This window comes from Microtus pennsylvanicus, chromosome 21, assembly GCF_037038515.1.
Source record: "Microtus pennsylvanicus isolate mMicPen1 chromosome 21, mMicPen1.hap1, whole genome shotgun sequence".
Taxonomy (NCBI): Eukaryota; Metazoa; Chordata; class Mammalia; order Rodentia; family Cricetidae; genus Microtus; species Microtus pennsylvanicus.
Window position 1 is genome coordinate 10,020,533 of NC_134599.1, and position 17,493 is coordinate 10,038,025.

Below are 17,493 nucleotides of genomic sequence, written 5' to 3' on the forward strand. Positions count from 1 at the left end.
GCCCTAGTACCCTTCCCCCATTAAAAAACAAAAACAGAATCATAAATAAAAGGTGGGCATGAAATAATTGGCAGAACACGTTCCATCTTCCTATCATTTCTTAATTTTAAGAAGAAAGTACTAACGTAAACTACACTAACTTTCCACACAATTTACTGGCAGGAGTCTTCAAAGTCTCACATCTTTGGCTTGTGATGGAAGGTAGAGTTAGTTTAACAAGGTGGAGTCTACCGTCGGGCATGGGTGCACAGACTATTAGCATTCCATGAGAAAGTGAGTAGGAAAGCAGTGTATTTAGAAATATTGACAGTAATTTGATACTGCCTTGGTATCTGATACTGTGTTTCATAAATGCAGCAATCAGTATAGTTTAACCAAAAAGAGAAGAAAATGTCTGTCAATGGTAACCTGAGAAACACTAAAGTCAATAGGTAATTATAAAAATTTCAAGTTTTGCCCTTTTTTCCTATTTAATTGTCTTTGTGGTCTCCAGGGGTCACTGGGTATTTAACCCAGGGCCTCATACATGCTAGGTAAGCTATATATCCCTAGCCCCCTTTTTAGCTTTTATTTTGAGACAGTCATATTCAATTGTCCCAGTTGACCTTGAACTCACTCTACAGGCAAACCTTGAACTTGTGATCCCCCTACTTCAGATGGAGGCTATAGATGGCTCCTGATGGCTCCAAGCCAGTGCTGAAATGAAATGCAGACTAGAGCTAGGAAGATCCAGGTGGACCAAGTGCACAGCTAACGCTCCGAATAAAACAGAGGCAAGCAGAGGGCTGGTGTTGTGGCTTAGGAGCAGAGTGCTTCCCTAGCAGGCTGAGCCCAGTACCAGGAGGGAAAGGGCAGAGCCAGACGTGGGACAGCAGAGACTTAGAAACTTTGTAACACTAGGACGATGGCTTTGAGAGAGAAGGAAGAAGCCCAAAACCAAGGACTTGAGGTGGCCCTTGAAGCTGGAACTGGTAAAGAAAAGAACTCTTCACTGGAACTTTTGGAACTCAGGCTCTGAGGTTCAGCTTTGGCCTAGCTCAACAGTGAAAGTCACTGTGGACATTCGTTTCTAGAAAAGATATCTGTTTTTTACTTGTTTGTTTGTTTGTTTAATCTACTAGGCTCCTGGTAATTTGGGTTGTTTTGGATTGTTTTGGGGAATTGTTTTGTTTTTGCCTTTTCAAGACAGGGTTTCTTTGTATAGGCCTAGCTGTCCTGGAACTAGCTCTGTAGAGCAGGTGGCCCTCCCAAGTGTTGGGATTAACGATGTGCGCCACCACAGCCTGGCTCGTGGTATTTTGTTATAGCAGCAATAGGAAACTCATATACACATCTGCAAAAACCTATAAACTGAACAATATATCGAAATCATTGATAAGCCAGCATGTGTAATCATAATACTGACTAATGACACCTTAGCCCAGGCCTATAATCCCAACCACTAAGGAGGCTGAGTCAAGAGATCAAACTATAAGGCCAGGCTCTGTTAGTGAAACTCTGCCTCAAAAAGTAAAGAGGGAGCCGGGGATGCAGCTCAGTGGTAGAGTGCTTGCCGAGCATGTGCAAAGGGCCAGATTTCAATAACCTTATAACTAGCGCAGGAGTGTGCACTCGCATGCACACACACACATACACGCACATGCACACACACACACCATCTTAGTTAGCAGGACTATAGAAAATATACTAATGTTTGTAACTCTTGATTACTTACTCATATGTGTAATCATTGAGAAATTTTGAGCTTCAAACAGATATTTTATCAGCATCGTCAATAAACTTTTGGCTTCACTAATACTATTTGACAACCTCAAAATTATTAAGACACTTCGGCTGTCTCGTCTTGATGAATTTCCCCAGTAATTTCTAAAGTTCTTCCTGATTGCCAAAGTAGGTCCATTTTCTCCTTATTTGTACTTAAAAATAAGTACAAATTCTAGATGAAATTCAGAAATATCGCAAGCCACAAAAGAAAAAATGTCAGCTGAATTGTACAATGCTTGTGTGGGCAGCCTCTAAGAAGTATGCTGTGGCATTATTAATAAATGCTTACTAGCAACCTGAGTTCCCATCTTTGAAAAGCCTTAGCTGTTTGTGGAGTTCATTCTCCGTCTCTTCCAGAGAGCTTTGAGTTTTCATTGCATTTTCTTTTCGGTGGTTGACTTTCAGTCGTAAAAAGCTCTGGATACCGTACGGTGTCATGCTGGTGCCCCGAAAAGAAGGCCACTAGAGTTGGTTGTGCATTAGGAAAATGGAGGCTGTAGTTTAATCACAGTGGTCCTGTGCCTCATCACACATATATAGGTCCCCGCTTTGTTTCTGTCCCTGCAACTTCATCTTTAGAGACTCAGCACTGGAATTCTTCAGTGCTACCTTTTCCCATTGTTTTGAGAATGGACTGCCTTTATATAATCGCTTTAAGCAACAACAAATCAGGAAACCATCACAAAATCCAGATGAAGCAGCCGTTCTTGCTGCCTGGGTTAAATTGGTATTTGAAGATGTGTAATTGAAAGTCTGCTTTTAAAATACATCTTTTGATGAGCTGGAGTCACAAGCCCATCTTTTCTCTCCCATTACTTTAAAGTCTTTTCTTATGGGGGGTAAACAAGTTCAATTTCTTTTTACTGAAGCACATAACCACACAACGTTCAATATGCAGACCTGGGTTTAATATGCAGTGGTACAGTGCTTGCCTGGCATTCATCAGGCCCTGGGTTCAATCCTAACATGGCACACATAAATCAATAAATAGATAGATAAATAAACAAATCACAATAACTATGAAACATTAGATGTTTCTCTACAATACCCCTCTCTTTTATTAGAATAGTATTATTAACTCCCGTGGCAATGGATTCCATCTAACCAGCTAAACACAAACTTCTAATATAAGAAATCTTGATAATCTCTGTATGCAAACACAAGTTGCTTCAATAAAGGCTGTTAGGAATAACTCTTTAGGTGTAACTATTCAACAATGTTCTCATTAAGTTTTATATATACAATTTGAAAACTACAAATAAAGGAGATAAAATTCTGAAAAATGTGCTAATATCTAACATTAAAATATGTTAATATTTAAACTTACCCTGATTATAAGGATTTTTTATTTTATGAAAATACTATGGCATATTTTGATACGTTGAGGTATTCTCTAGAAATGAGGAAACTGGCATGGAGGAGAATGGGTTTGGCTTCAACCTGATTGATTATGGAGCCTGTGGTCTCACCCGTGGGGTCAGCTACAAAAATACCAAGAAGAGAATCACCCAGGCAAGACCTGACAAGATGCGCCGACTAAAGAGGGAGGGGTGACTGTTAGCTGGGACCCTTTGGGGAAAACAAGGTTGCTTGGGAACAAATAGGAATAATCCTGTTGCGAAGACAAGAGCTAGACTAGTCTAGCATAAAGATCTCCTGAGCTGAAAGTACTAGATCCACAGAGGTAGAGAAGTTGCCCTTGGGTGGGAAAGACAAAGGCTTGGAACGCAGAAAAGGGAGCCAGGTGAAGCTACACAGGACAGGTGGAGAAATGTTTGCTGTTAAAAAATGGAAGGACTTGGAAGGTTTCTGATTTTTTTCTGAGAAGGCTGAGATCATCTATCTACTGAATATGTGGAGAGGGAATAGAAATTTACTTTCTTTAATGCTTAACAAAGATGAACTAGTCTGGTAATACTTTTCTCTTCCACTAGCTTTTGGCAAGTGCGCAACGGCATCAAGTAGGCAAGTGTGCTGTTTTGATATCGTGCACAGCAAAATGGCTTTTCACAGGCTCTAGGGAACACATCAGGTGCTGATTTGCATCTACTATAATTTACATATGGATATTTTCATTAATGAATGACAGAAAATTCAACTGGGATAGGAATTTAGACCTCACTTTGCATTTTCACTGCAGGATCTATTTCGCAAATTTTATTTTTATGTATTAATGTGTATATGCCTGTGTGTGATATGTTATAAATTCAGACTATGCATGTGCATGCCACAAGACACCTGTGGATATCAGAAGACAACAGTTAGGTTCTTTTCTCTTGCCAGGAGTTCTGGGATTGAATGCAGGTTGTCGGGGTTACATGGCAAGCACTCTTTTGAGGAGTCATCTTGCCTGCCTTATTATTTATGTCTGGTTTTGTTTCTTTTGCTCTGTGTGTGTTAGGAACAGCATTTCTGTGCATGGGAGTACAGGTGCCAGAAGAGTCAGATTGCCCAGAGCTGGGTGACAGGTGATTGTGAGCTGCCCAGCATTTGTTCTGGAGTTCTCTACAATAGCAGGATGCTGTCTAGAGACAGTATCTTAACTGCAGTCCTCACATCTGTGGATTTTTAAGTCACTGTAGTAGTTAGGGTTTGTGCCTGTAAATGACCAAAAGCCCCAAATAGTGACTTAAGCAGGGTAAATCATTTTTTTAAAGATTGTTAACCAAAACAGGGTTTCGTCAAGTACTTAGGATGGTCTTGTGCTTTCAATCCTCCTGCCTCTGTTTTCTGGGTGCTGGGATACAGAAGTATCCCGCCACGCCCAGCTTCTTGCTCATGTTTTAGAGTTTTAAGCATGCCATTTCAACTGGTATGGGCATTCCTGTGCAGGCTCTGGCTCTTTGGTTCTTTCATAACGCCAGCTTCCAATTTCACTGTCCAAAGTCATCCACATTCTGAGGAGGAGGATGGAAGAATGCCAAGGAAGAGGGACCACAAGCATTCTCCAGAAACGAGAACCTAGTGAAAGGCTCTCAAGCTTCCACAGGCAGCTCTCCTTCCATTTCACAAGGCAGTCTGGGATACATGGCCACGCTTACTCAAAAGAGCCTGCGAAGTGTTTTTTCAGGGTGGTCCTATGTCCCGCTAAAATTTCTATCCCAGTGGAGGGGGAGGAGCAGATAGTAGAGGACAGCTAGCCGTCTGCCACAGCCACGGAGTGGGTTTCTTCTCGCTGAGCAACAGCAGACTATAAACAGAGCTCACCCCATAGCTCAGCCTCAACATCCTAGAGAACACGTATAAACAGAAACCTGATGGACTGTCTCCGCCACCATTTGCTACCTACTAGCCCTTCCTCTCATCCCTCCTGACAGAATGTCTTTGTGTCTTCCGGAGTCTATTCCTTTGTTTCTGTGTTTGGATTTGATTTTTAAAAAAAAAAACTAAAAAAAACTTTCTTCACAAGCCCCACTGTAGCGTTTTCTGAACTTGGAACACTAACAATCTGCTCAAGTTCCGGATAAAAGGAAAACTAATTTACACCTAATTTTTCATGTATGCTAAGAGGCTCAGAAATGGACTTAGAGGACTCAAGAAGCCAAATACTAACTGTAGGAGAGGAAAAGCAGTATTTCCCTCCCCAGTGTTAGGCCTAAAGGGTAAGGCTTCTGTAAGAAAAAACAGGCTAGCAAGAGTAAAACACACATCTATTTAATATCAATTTTATGTTACACAGATGTCTTCAGAAATTTGGAAATCTTTGTGCTTTTCCAGACTGCCATGCAGAGTGTGGCTGTAAAATTCAAGGTGTAATACACCCATAAACTTGAGGCCGGGGCTTAGCAAGACCCATTTGTTCATATCTTTCTCTACTACATCTTCATAAATTCCATCCAGACACAGGAAAGATATTCCTGGAATGAGCATCTCAAAACCGACCTTTAGAAAATTATTCATTGATATGTGCGTAGGTGTGTTTGCCTGCCTGTATGGTCTATGCCCCACACGAGTGCATTATGCCCACGGAGGCCAAAAAGATGGCACTGGATCCCCTGGAACTTGCGTTCCATACAGTTGTGAGCCACCATGTGGGTGCTGGGGAATGACCGTAGTCCTCTGGAAGAGCAGCCAGCGCTCTTCACCACTCGGCCACCTCTCCACCCCAAGACAGACATCAGAGGGCCCTCAGAGAACTCTTTCATGCCCTGCTTTAGGGGAGAAAGGCAAGCAAGACAGCCAGAAGACCTTAATTGTTTTCCAAATGCCAGAGGGCAATCAGTTGATGCAGCATTCCTGAGCCCTGCCGCTGTTCCTGCAGTATCTCAGAAGACCTGAGGTGTGGGACCCACTCTGTTAGCTAAGACGGAATACTATTTATCAACTGAATTCCCAAAGAAAGTGTATTCACCTATGGTCCGGAGAGATGGCGCTACCATTAGCTGCATAGACTGCTCTTGCAGAGGGCCAGAGTTGGGTTCCCAGCCCCTGCATCACGTTTTTCACAACTGGCTGTAACCCAGATACAAGAGGATCTGATGCTTCTGGCCTTCGTGGGTACATGGTTTAAAATAAAACAAATCTCTCTCTTTTTAAATATGATTTTAACTATGCTTGAAACAAGCTATTGCACTCTCTTTATTAATTTTTAAATTTTTATTTATTTTTGGAGAATTTTACACAGTATATTTTATCATAATTTTCCTGTTGCCCATCTTCTCTCAGATCTCCTTTCAACTTCATGTTCTTTCTCTCTCTGAAAAACTAAAGAAGGAAACTAAAAAGCAAGGAGTCTGGTTTATATTAGTGAACTATTCCTGCCCAGGAATGTGGTTGGTATCAGCGTCATTCCACAGAAGAACACTGCTCTCACCCAGCAGCTATTAATTTTTAAGTGGTTTCTTGACCGGAGTGGGACTTTGCTCCCACTTCCCCGTCTCTCCATGGAGGTGTTTGGTCTAGCTTTAACTTCTTTTTTTATTATAAATATTTATTAATTTATTATGTATACAATATTCTGTCTATGTGTATGCCTGCAGGCCAGAAGAGGGCACCAGATCTCATTACAGATGGTTTTGAGCCACCATGTGGTTGCTGGGAATTGAACTCAGGACCTTTGGAAGAACAGGCAATGCTCTTAACCTCTGAGCCATCTCTCCAGCCCTAGCTTTAACTTCTGCATGCTATCCCGGTCTATGACTTCGTAAGTGCATTAGCCCTGATGAGTCTAGAAAATACTGTTTCCTTAAAATTATCCACCACTCCTGGCTCTTGCAGTCTTCGTGCCCCACTTCCCTGAGTCTTGAGTGTGATAAAGACATCCATTCAGAGCTGAGCACTCCAAAGCCCCCTCTCACTCGGCACATGACCCAGCTGCAGTCTCTTGGCCTTACTGTACAAAATAATTGGGTGAAATACTATTTGTTTGTTAGATTTATTTATTTTATTAATGAGTATTTTTAATTTATTTTAAACAATTAGCTGAACAGTGGTGGCACACGTCTTTAATGTCAGCGCTAAGGAGGCAGAAGCAGGAGGATCTCTGGAAGTCTGAGGCCAGCCTGGTGGTCTACAGAGTGAGTTCCAGGACAGCCAGGACTACAGAATGAGTTCCAGGACAGCCAGGACTACACAAAGAAACCATGTCTGGCAAAATAGTTATTTACATCATGTTTCTGAATGAACATTTTTCTTGCATGTGTGTATGTGCATCATGTGTATGCCTGGTGCTGGATCCCAGGGAAGTGGTTGCACTACCAGGTAGGTGCTGAGAATCGAGCCCAGATCCTCTGTAAGAGCAATGAGCACTCTAAACTGCTGAGCCATTGCTCCAGCTCCCAAGAGAGTGTTTAAAAAAATGTTAAAATAGAAATTCTAAAATGTTTGTATATTCATTTATTTATTAGTGGATGTACATGCTGTGGTGTGCTTGTGGAGGTCAAAGGGCACCTTGAGGGGAGGCGGTGCTTTACTTCTACCCAGTGGGTTCTGGGAATTGACATGCATCTTTTGCTATTAAACCACCTTGCTGGTCCCAGAATTTTATATAGAACATTAACCCATGTCTACTAGTGAGGGGTGGGTTAGGCTTGCCAGAAACTCAAAGAGGAGTCTTGTGGTATAAAGGACTTTCAGAAGACAAAATCCAAAGAGAGAGCTAAGGGGTTTTATTAGTGCCACCTTTTAGATACCGGACCATTTTTCGGTTGCTTTTTGTTTTCTTGTTCCCTCTGGAATTCTGTCTCTGACTGTAGTAGAAGCTCTAGGGAGTTTACTAGGTACCTTCATTTGCAAACGTGGAAACAGGCTCTTCTCTGGCTCATCTTGTCCCCCCTTCTGCGCTACAAGGCAGAGTGCGACTTCACACAGTCATTTGAGATTTTCTTGAAAGTGCTTCCAAGCTGGCCTGGAGCCTCTCGACCTAAACCGTCTTGTCTTCGAGGAAGAATACAGAGTATTGTGGCTCTGTTGAAGCTATAGTACACTAAAACCTTTAGTATGTCCCTACCACAGTGCTGGGCGTCCAAGCTGGGGCTTCATATATGCTAGACAAGAACTCTCCACTGAGCTGCACTCTCTGTCCGAGGTTGTCATTCCAAAACAAGAATTAAACCTAAACCATGGCTCAGCAGGTAAAGGCACTTAGTGGGGCTGGCCTGACAACCTGAGTCCCCTCCCCAGGTACCACATGGTGGAAGGAGAGAACCATCCCCCAAGCTCTCCTCTCATTTCCACACACGCACCATGGCATGGGTGAGTATATGTTGGGCACACAACACACAAACAAATGCGTATCCAACTGTGTAACTCCTGGATCTGAAGTTAGCTTTTAAAGCAGTTCTAGTTTTAAGACGGCACCGCAGGGTGGGGCGCTGGCTCAGCCACACCCTAGCCAAATGTGATTGGCTGAGCTTCCCCATCAGGGTGGGGCGCTGGCTCAGCGGGTAAAGCTTGAAGCTCAGATCCTTGGTATCAGTGTCAAAGTCAGCCATGACGATGTGTCCCAGAAATAGGAGGATTCTGGGGGCTCCCTGGCCAGCCACTCTCTCTGACTGGCAAGCTCAAGGTTCAGTGAGGGCTCTGTCTCAGATATAAGGCGGAAAGAGAGAAGAGAAGATACCAGGTGTCTCCTTCCATCCCTAAGGAAACATGTACACACATGCACACAAAAAGGCACAGTCATCTTTACTTTTATTTAATTTAAAATGTAAACATAGAACATTCTTATACCAAAAAATCCTGATATAAAGTGAAAAGTACCTTTTCCTTAATACTATTACTATAAATTTTAATATTTTCCCAAGCTGCCTTCTAAAAGTATTTTGAATTCCAATATTTGCAAACATAGTTACAATAAATATGCCTAATATATATCAGCCACTATTCTGGTTACCTGATTGGTTCTCTGACTTGGAACAGAAATTGTAATTATGACCAATGCGGTATCCTTTCTCAAGTGGAATCCATTAGCTAACAGTTACGGAGACTAATAAAAAAAAAATCCGCTACCAAAAGGAGTAGCAGTCTGGAAACAGTGTGATCCCATTAGAGAATCTGAGATGCTTCATCTTCTGTCTCTCCAGAACTCCTGTGGCACAGGAGGAGCCAGTGTGTCTCAGTTTTGTGTGTCATTACTTAAGAGACAAAAAGGAACCTCTGCGAGAGAGAGTTCTGAATCTGGAAGCCTCCCTCATGACCTCAACCATGTCGGTCACTCTGTAGCCATCCAGAAAGGAGGCGAAGCCTTTCTATGTGAGGCCTAAAGTCACACCCTGCTCTCCCATCGACGTCCAGTGTCTCTACGTCCCCGAGGCTACCAATGCCTGCTCCTCCTTCTCACATGCTATAGAGGCTCCCTCCTGCTGCTGTTCCCTCTTCTGTCACACGTGGCCTTTTCAAAGCTGGCTTGGGGTGGGATTTTATAGTCTAGGGGCACCTTTGAGCAAGAAAATGGATGCTCTCCTCTCGAACTAAATCACAACCCTGTTCTTGTAACAGCTGTAGAACGAGGTTGTCCAATTCTCATTACATCTAATTCTCCAGGCCTAAACCTACAAGGCCAGAAAAGTATTTATGCGACTGATACTCATAGTTTTCTGCAAGGTTGTCAGCAGATGAAAGGGAAAAATGTTAGGTCAGTGTCTAAAGGGCTTAAAGTAAATCTTGTTATTTGGAGAATATCCAGGTAACCGTCTGAAAAATTCTTTGAAAGTGAAACTTGAGATGGCATGGGTGGAGCCTCTATGTCCTATGAATATGGAAAAGGCCAGGCAGGGATGAACTTTCCCTTTCAGCCCTTGGTTTTGTGCATTTGAATGAGAAAGTAACTTGGCTGGTAGAACTGGGAATGGAGACAGAATAGACTAAGGTATAAGCGAGCAGATGCCAACCGGACCTCGCCTCGCAGGCCTGGGGGATGGGGAAGCTGCTGGCCTGGGACTCATCTCGGCTTCAGCTTTAGCCATGTTCTGTGTGGCACTGACAACTGACAGAGCCGTTACTGAGACTTACAAAGGAACTCGAGTAAGCTGTGTATGTTCTATGAGTGATAATCCATTCGCTCTCTGAAATATGAACGTGCTGTGGGAGTTTTAATTGAGTCTGTATGTCTGCACATGCTAACAGTGAGAACAAACATCACCAAGCTGCCAGGCCAACATTAGCCATTTTTGCTGCCAGTTCATCTTATTGAACTACCAACTGGTCAGGAAACAAACATTAAGTGAAGAAGGATGGGGCGCCAGTTACACATTGCTATATAAAGCAGAACATGGGCCACACGAGGAATTCAGCTAAAATTTTATGGAGTGTCAAATTGAAAACATTTCTTTCAGCTGAGGAGCTTAAGGAGAGTGTTTGCAAGCAAGAGGTCAGAGTGTCTGTATGACATAAAGACCAATTCGGGTTACCCAAAGCACGGAGAGAATGAAGGGCAAAGGGAGGTAGCACAAAAAGGTCCTGGAGGCAGTAGCAGGTCAGGCTCAGGAATCCGTGGTTCTTAAGAAGTGAGATTATATGATCAATAAGATACTATTCTTACTGAGAGTCAGTTTATCTGGAAGCTTCGTGGGGAAAGGAACAGCAGAGAAGAGACTCTGAATGCATTTAGGAGGTGGCACACTGGTACAGCTTGTGTTGGGCAGTCTTTGCTCACTGTGGCAAAACACGACATACCACTGGAAGGAGAGCAGGGGTCTGGCTCCGTGGTAGAACACTTGGCTTAGAGTAGCATGTGTGGAGCCCCAGGCCAACCCCTAGCACCAGGAAACAAGAGCAAAGCAGAGATTCCAATCCGTGGAGGCTGATCCCACCCTTTCTGGGCCTGGGAGGGCAGCACATCATGGCGGACAAGTGTGGAGGAGAGGCTATCTACTTCTGTCACTTGTGGTGGAGAGAAAGAGACCAGAAGGGGCCAGAGACATGATGCACCCTTCAGAGACAGGCCCCTTATGACCTGCTTCTTTCAACAAAGCATACCCTCCCCGTAGCATATCCAGTGTAAATTCACTGATGAAACAGCCCAGTGGTTAAGTGAGTATTCCCATGATCCATTCATTCGGAATATGGCATTGAGGACCAGCCTTTAACACATGAGCCTTGGTGAGGGATGCCTCATATCTAAACAACAATACCAGTGGAAGGTTGTGACGTGTCGATCTAAGATTACAACGATAAAGTCAGAAGGGAAAAGATAGGAAAATCCGATAGTTGAGAGGTCTAAATATATCAAGATGACCATGTGGGTTGTTAATTAGTAATGAACGGAGCTGGAAATAGCACAGGTGTTTGTAGCTGCTTGTATTTGTCGTTCCCATAACAACATATGTTCTATCCTATTCTGCCTTCCTTTTATTATAATATAAGACATTTTTAGATTTAGGTCAACTTACATGTTTAATATAAGATGTTTCATGACCAGTATTTTCTCACTGGGAATTACACATTAATTTTATATAACTCCTCTGCTGTGTTCTTCCTGAACTCAGACATTTAAGAAAGGTTCATCTTTAGTGAATTACCACTCACTTCTGCAAAAGAAGCCCAGTTTGCTTAACACATGGGGAACTCTGGGTTCAATCCTCAGCACTAAAATAAGCAAATAAACAAATAGGTAATTAATACACAGATGACTGTCATCCCTAGAAGATGATTTCAATCCTGGCTCCTTCTTAGGACTCCCCAGGGAATATTTGCAAAACTTCAAAAAGCTAAACAAATGATTTCTAGTCTCTGGTTTTGTTGGTTTGTTTGTATTAGTTGTTTGGGGGAGGAGGGATTGAAATAGGTCTCCCACTATAGATCAGGTTGATCAAGAACACACCACATAATCCAGGCTGACTTGAAATTTACAGCAATCCTCCTGAGTGTTGGGATTATTGTTATGACCACCATGCCTGGCTTTAGAATATTGACTCTGGTGTCCATATTTATGTTTTAACAACTTCAGCTGAAACGGCTGACCTTGAAGCCGGCCTCTAAGCATGAACCCTTGCTCTCACTGCTTTCTATTTATGTACCGTGGAACTCGCAAACACGCAATGCAGATGGATCCTTTAGTACTTAGTGTCCTTGATTGCTTCCCCTGCTCCACAGTCCTCCAACTGGAAAAGCGAAGAATCCCGGCTAACACCAGAAGTCTTCCTTCAACGCACTCGAAGTCAAGCTGAACATAACATGCTTGATAACACGTAAATCCAGAAAAAGCACTGGTCCTTGGTGGCATGAACTGTGCGTCAATCAGCACAAGATATCAATTCTCTTATCTACACACACAGAGAAATACATACACACTAAAAACATCGAAATGAAAAGGTAGAGAGTGAAGGCGAATCTAAGATCAACCTATTATTCCATATGCACAAAGCATGTGCCTGAATAATTATGTTCACATACATGGAAACACGCAAACGTCTTCACCCACACACTACACACAAAAAATTTAATCACCCTGTATCATCAAAAAATGTTCATCTATTACTTTATATATATTGAAAATGTATTGAAAACCATTTATTCAAAGATGATTCTTGAGTTAAACTTGGTGGCACCTTCGTGTAGTCCCTGTATTTTGGGAAACTGAGGCAGAAGGATTGTTTGAGTACAAGAATTTGATTTCAACTTAGGTAACAATGAAACAGGCACTTCTTAAAAACAGAAGTGAAAAGGAGGAAAAGTAAAAATCTATATTTATATTTGTTTATATGTATGTCAGATAAATCCAGAAAAGGGAAATTAAAAATTAGACTAAATTTTAAAATAACATGTTTTGTGTGTGTGTGTGTGTGTGTGTGTGTGTGCGTGTGTGTACATGTAGATCTAGAAGAGAATGCCTGGTGGTATACAAATTTATTACAGTTATGTAAAACCTGCATGTGGATGACTCACAGAAGACAATATGCAAATTTGAAGACAGTTATTAGCTTGGTAGAATGCCAAGGTGATGTTTTTTTCCTTTCTCAAAACTCATTTTAATCAACTTTGCTAGCTTATGAATTACTTTAACCTATATTGGTCCATATATAGGTTCAACTGCACAAGAACCAGCATACTGTGGAATAAGATTACAATTTCTCTCTGATGTTACAGTCCAGATATAAGCCTCATGGGGGTGATGTGGTAGGTTTCTTCTGTTGTGCCCCAAGTTCCTACCTCTTTATCCTGCCTTCCTTCTAGTGGTCTCAAATGGCTTTCCTACAATGTCTGTATTCCAGCCAGCCCAAAAAAAAGAGAACAAGAGACAAACACATTCTGTTCCTAAACAACTAGTGTCTGACACACAGGAGAGTGAAGAAAGGAAAGGAAAGAAGGAGGGAGGGAGGGAGGGAAGGAGGGAAAGGGAGAAAGGAAAGGAGGGAGGGAGGGAGGAAGGAAGGAAGGAAGGAAGGAAGGAAGGAAGGAAGGAAGGAAGGAAGGAAGGACCTTGAAATAACTCTAGTTTTGAAAGTGTTCACTAGGGAAACTCCCTAATGAAGGGTACTTGACAGTTTCCTGGTATAAGCCTATGACCTTTCCTCGTTGACCTTATAGATGTCAGGAGATAGGAGAATAGTAGAACGTTTTGCAATAAATCCAATTGTTATCTATCCTCACTTAATTTGAGATGATAGTTTCAATATGGAGGTAGATGCCTCTCACTCAGCTCCATTACTTTCAATTCCTGACCAACGCATCCTTCTGTGACCTTCAGAGTTCAAGACCGTAACTAATATTGCTAACAGAAATCATCTTAACCAGGACTATAATAATGGATTTTCAAGAGTTGTGAGGTGAATTAGTATTCCCTTTGCTTATTTGTCTGAGGCATGGACAAAAGACCACTGAATTCCAGGATTCAGCTCAGTATGAATCTGTCTGTAAGGAAAATAAAAGCATTTGCCACTCAAAAGGGACATCTTGTTTGAAATTCAATTTGCTCACTCTTCAACCAAATTTAGCATTGGGAGAATATTCTGTAATGACTCTTGATGCATGCCTTATTGGTAAGCGAATACATAGCTTTTAAATATTTATTGGAGGTCATTTAAGCGGGTGCAAAGATAAATCAATATGAATGTGAAGATCTATTCTTCCTGCTAAATTATTAGTAATCATCACTCTATATGCTCCAGTGCTGTTAAGGTGTGAAGGGATGCAGAGGGATTGGAGAGAGTGCCCAGAATGTTAATATGCCTAATGTATCCTTATGCCGAAAGCGCATGACATAATTCATTACGTGTTATGTGACTTCCTGGCATTGCTCGCAGGGAGCCATTTGAAAGTCATATCACTCATAATGTGAATGACTCAAGATTTTAGCTTTCTTAGACTCATTTATTTAAGAAATTTTTCTTGGAAAAAAAATTAATAGTCTTGAGAATTAGGATAACCACCAATTAAAAACAAAAACAACCAATCATGATTTTCCTTGTAAATCAGACCTTCTTGGGTTCTGTATTCGTCGAAGGCACAGCCACCACCCACTCACCCAAACCTCCCTCACCCAGTCCCTTGGCAACATCACATCCTCCAGTGTTCAAGGAGCAGCAAAAATTCTATTCTGTTCCTCTCAATTCAGCTAGTGAAGACCCATAATTCTCTCTGCCAACACCATACAATTTGAATTCCTGTGGCAGTTGAGGTATTTTCTAATTTGGATTCGTCCCTTCAGCAAACATATCTGATCGCTAAAGAAGAGAAAACATCCGCGTCCCTTGGCTGTGCATTGTTCCAGTCGCAATACTGAGATGCCAGCCCGTCCTGTTCCCGTTACGTGAAAACCCAGTTGGTGCCAGCTCATCCTGTTCCCGTTACATGAAAATCCAGGCGGTGCTCAGCACAGCCGCTGTTCTTAGAGTTGACCTCACACAAACCCATCTAGAGAGGTTCCTCCCACTACTAGTAATAATGCATTTGTTAGAATATATTGTTTAGTCCTAAAGTTGTGTGCATCCCTGTGATTCCAGCAACCCAGGAGGCCGAGTCAGGAAGAGCTCAAGATCGATTGATGCTCTCCTGGGCTGCATAGTGAGACATAGTCGCAGAAGAAATGATGGACTGGGGAGATGGCTCAGCAGTTAAGAGAACCAGCTGCTCATATGGAGGACCCAGGTTCAGTTCCCAGGACCCTCATGTTGACTCAAAACCATGTGTATCATATAGAGGATACAACTCCCTCTTCTGGCCTCCCCAGGCACTGCAGGCATATGCTCCCATGCATGAATATACACACACAAACACACAAAATCAATGCCTTTTTTGTTTGTTTTGTTTTTCGAGATAGGATTTCTCTGTATAGCCTTGGCTGTCTTGAAACTCTCTCTGCAGACCAGGTTGGCCCCAAACTCACAGAGATCTACCTGCCTTCGCCTCCCAAGTGCTAGGATTAAAAGCATGTGCCACCACCAGCCAGCTTCAATAAGTCTTTTTTTTTTTAAAGAAATGAAATGAGAAAAAAAAGGAGACGAAGAAAGAAAGAGAAATTGAAGAGAGCTCTTACTGTGCATGAGACACTTTGCTGAGCAAGAAGTAATTCAATTGTCATTATAATTACTCTATCTTAGAATAAAGCTGCCCGCAAACCAAGGCATCGAAGTCATCGGTTTATAAGTAAGCAACTAAGCAGTGGGGAACCCAGGGTCAAGTCCCCTGGAGGCAGAGCTTAGGAAAGCACTGGGCTGCCGCTGATAGTCCACATCCGCCTCCATCTAAGCTCTTAGACATAGGGGTGCTTGTGAAGGGCTCTTTCCCACACTCTCCAGTGCTGTGTTTTGTATAATAGCTGCTTACCCGGATTCTCTAACAAACAGAAGAGGATGTAGAAGCCCGCTAACCCTAATTATAGTTTTCTTTCTGAACAGCCACTTTCCCAACTCTTGAGTGCAGATTAGAGCTGATGTACAACCCACGAAGAGCAAACTGGGGCTCTCAGGGAGCTCAGAGACCCTTGCGGCTGCTCAACCCCGAGGAGCGATGCTGAGGAAATACCGCATTATGAGCAGGCTACCAGGGGCTTAACGCTTGCGACTCAGCTAAAATATGACAGCACTTTAAGCTCAGCTCCTCACAACTGGTGACAGCTTTGTCTAAACCGCAGGCGTCCCAGCCCTCCAAGAATTACTACCGTGATATTTATTGAGCAATAACAATTGCTAACTGCAATTCAGAGCGTCGGATCATCATCTCTCCCCGGGAGAATTGCGATTTAAATTCTCCAGGCCTACAGAAACGTAAGGAGAAGAGGCAATGTTCTTGTCCTGCCCTTCTCAGTCTCCCCCTCCACATGTATTTCATAAACAATGCAATCTGCCTCCAGAGAGTCAAAGCACCCCTCCACACTGACTCAGGCACTCAGCAAAGATGTATGAACTTCATCTCGGGCTGCGATGATGGCCCATGAGATGTGACTTTCCACACATACCCCAAATGAGTTAGTGTGGCTTCTCGAGGTGATTAGCACTCGAACACAGACTATGATATGCCATCAAAGATGTAGCCAGGGCTGGCACTCGACAAAAAACAATTGTGCAAGAACTGTATTGCAGTTTTCTGATAATGTCACCTCCCACTCTGTGTTTGTGTTCCCTTATCCCACAGTGCTCCCTCCCACTCTGCTTCAGCCAATCGCCGCTAAACTGTCCCCTGGCCACGAACCAATTAATGCATTATGTCTTGAAGCTCATTTTTATCTTAACTGTAACACACGCATGTAGTTTAAGAAATAAAATATGGCAAAAATCAGCCCCCAAGCTCACAGTTCTCCAGCATCTATTCATGACTCCGTAGGGATAATTATTCCGGGAGATAGATTCCTGCCTCTCTCACATCAGGCCCTTTATCTTTATTAGTCTATCTGTTGGGACTTCCTTTTTATTATTTTACTTCTTTTCCCTGGTTGTGTTGGGGTGGAATCCAAGACTGTGCACATGCCTTTACCTCTGTACCACACCCCAGCACCTACTTACTTAAAAAAAAAATTATTGCAATTATTTATTATGTGTGCAGTGTGTGTGTGTGTGTGTGTGTGTGTGTGTGTGTGTGTGTGTCTAAGTTAGCTCTCTCCCTCCACCATGTGGATCCCAGGAATTGAACTCAGAGCCTCAGGATGGGTGGTAGGGCCCTTTACCTGCTGAGCGTCTCATGTTCCCACTTCTTCAATTTAGTATTTTATATGATTGTGGGAGCAGTAACATCAAAATCACCTACACTCAAGATAGAAAATTTTACTGTGGTGGTGCAGCCTTTAATCCCAGCACTCCAGAGGCAGAAGCAGGCGGAGTTCTGTGAGTTCAAGGTCAGCCTGGTCTACAGAGT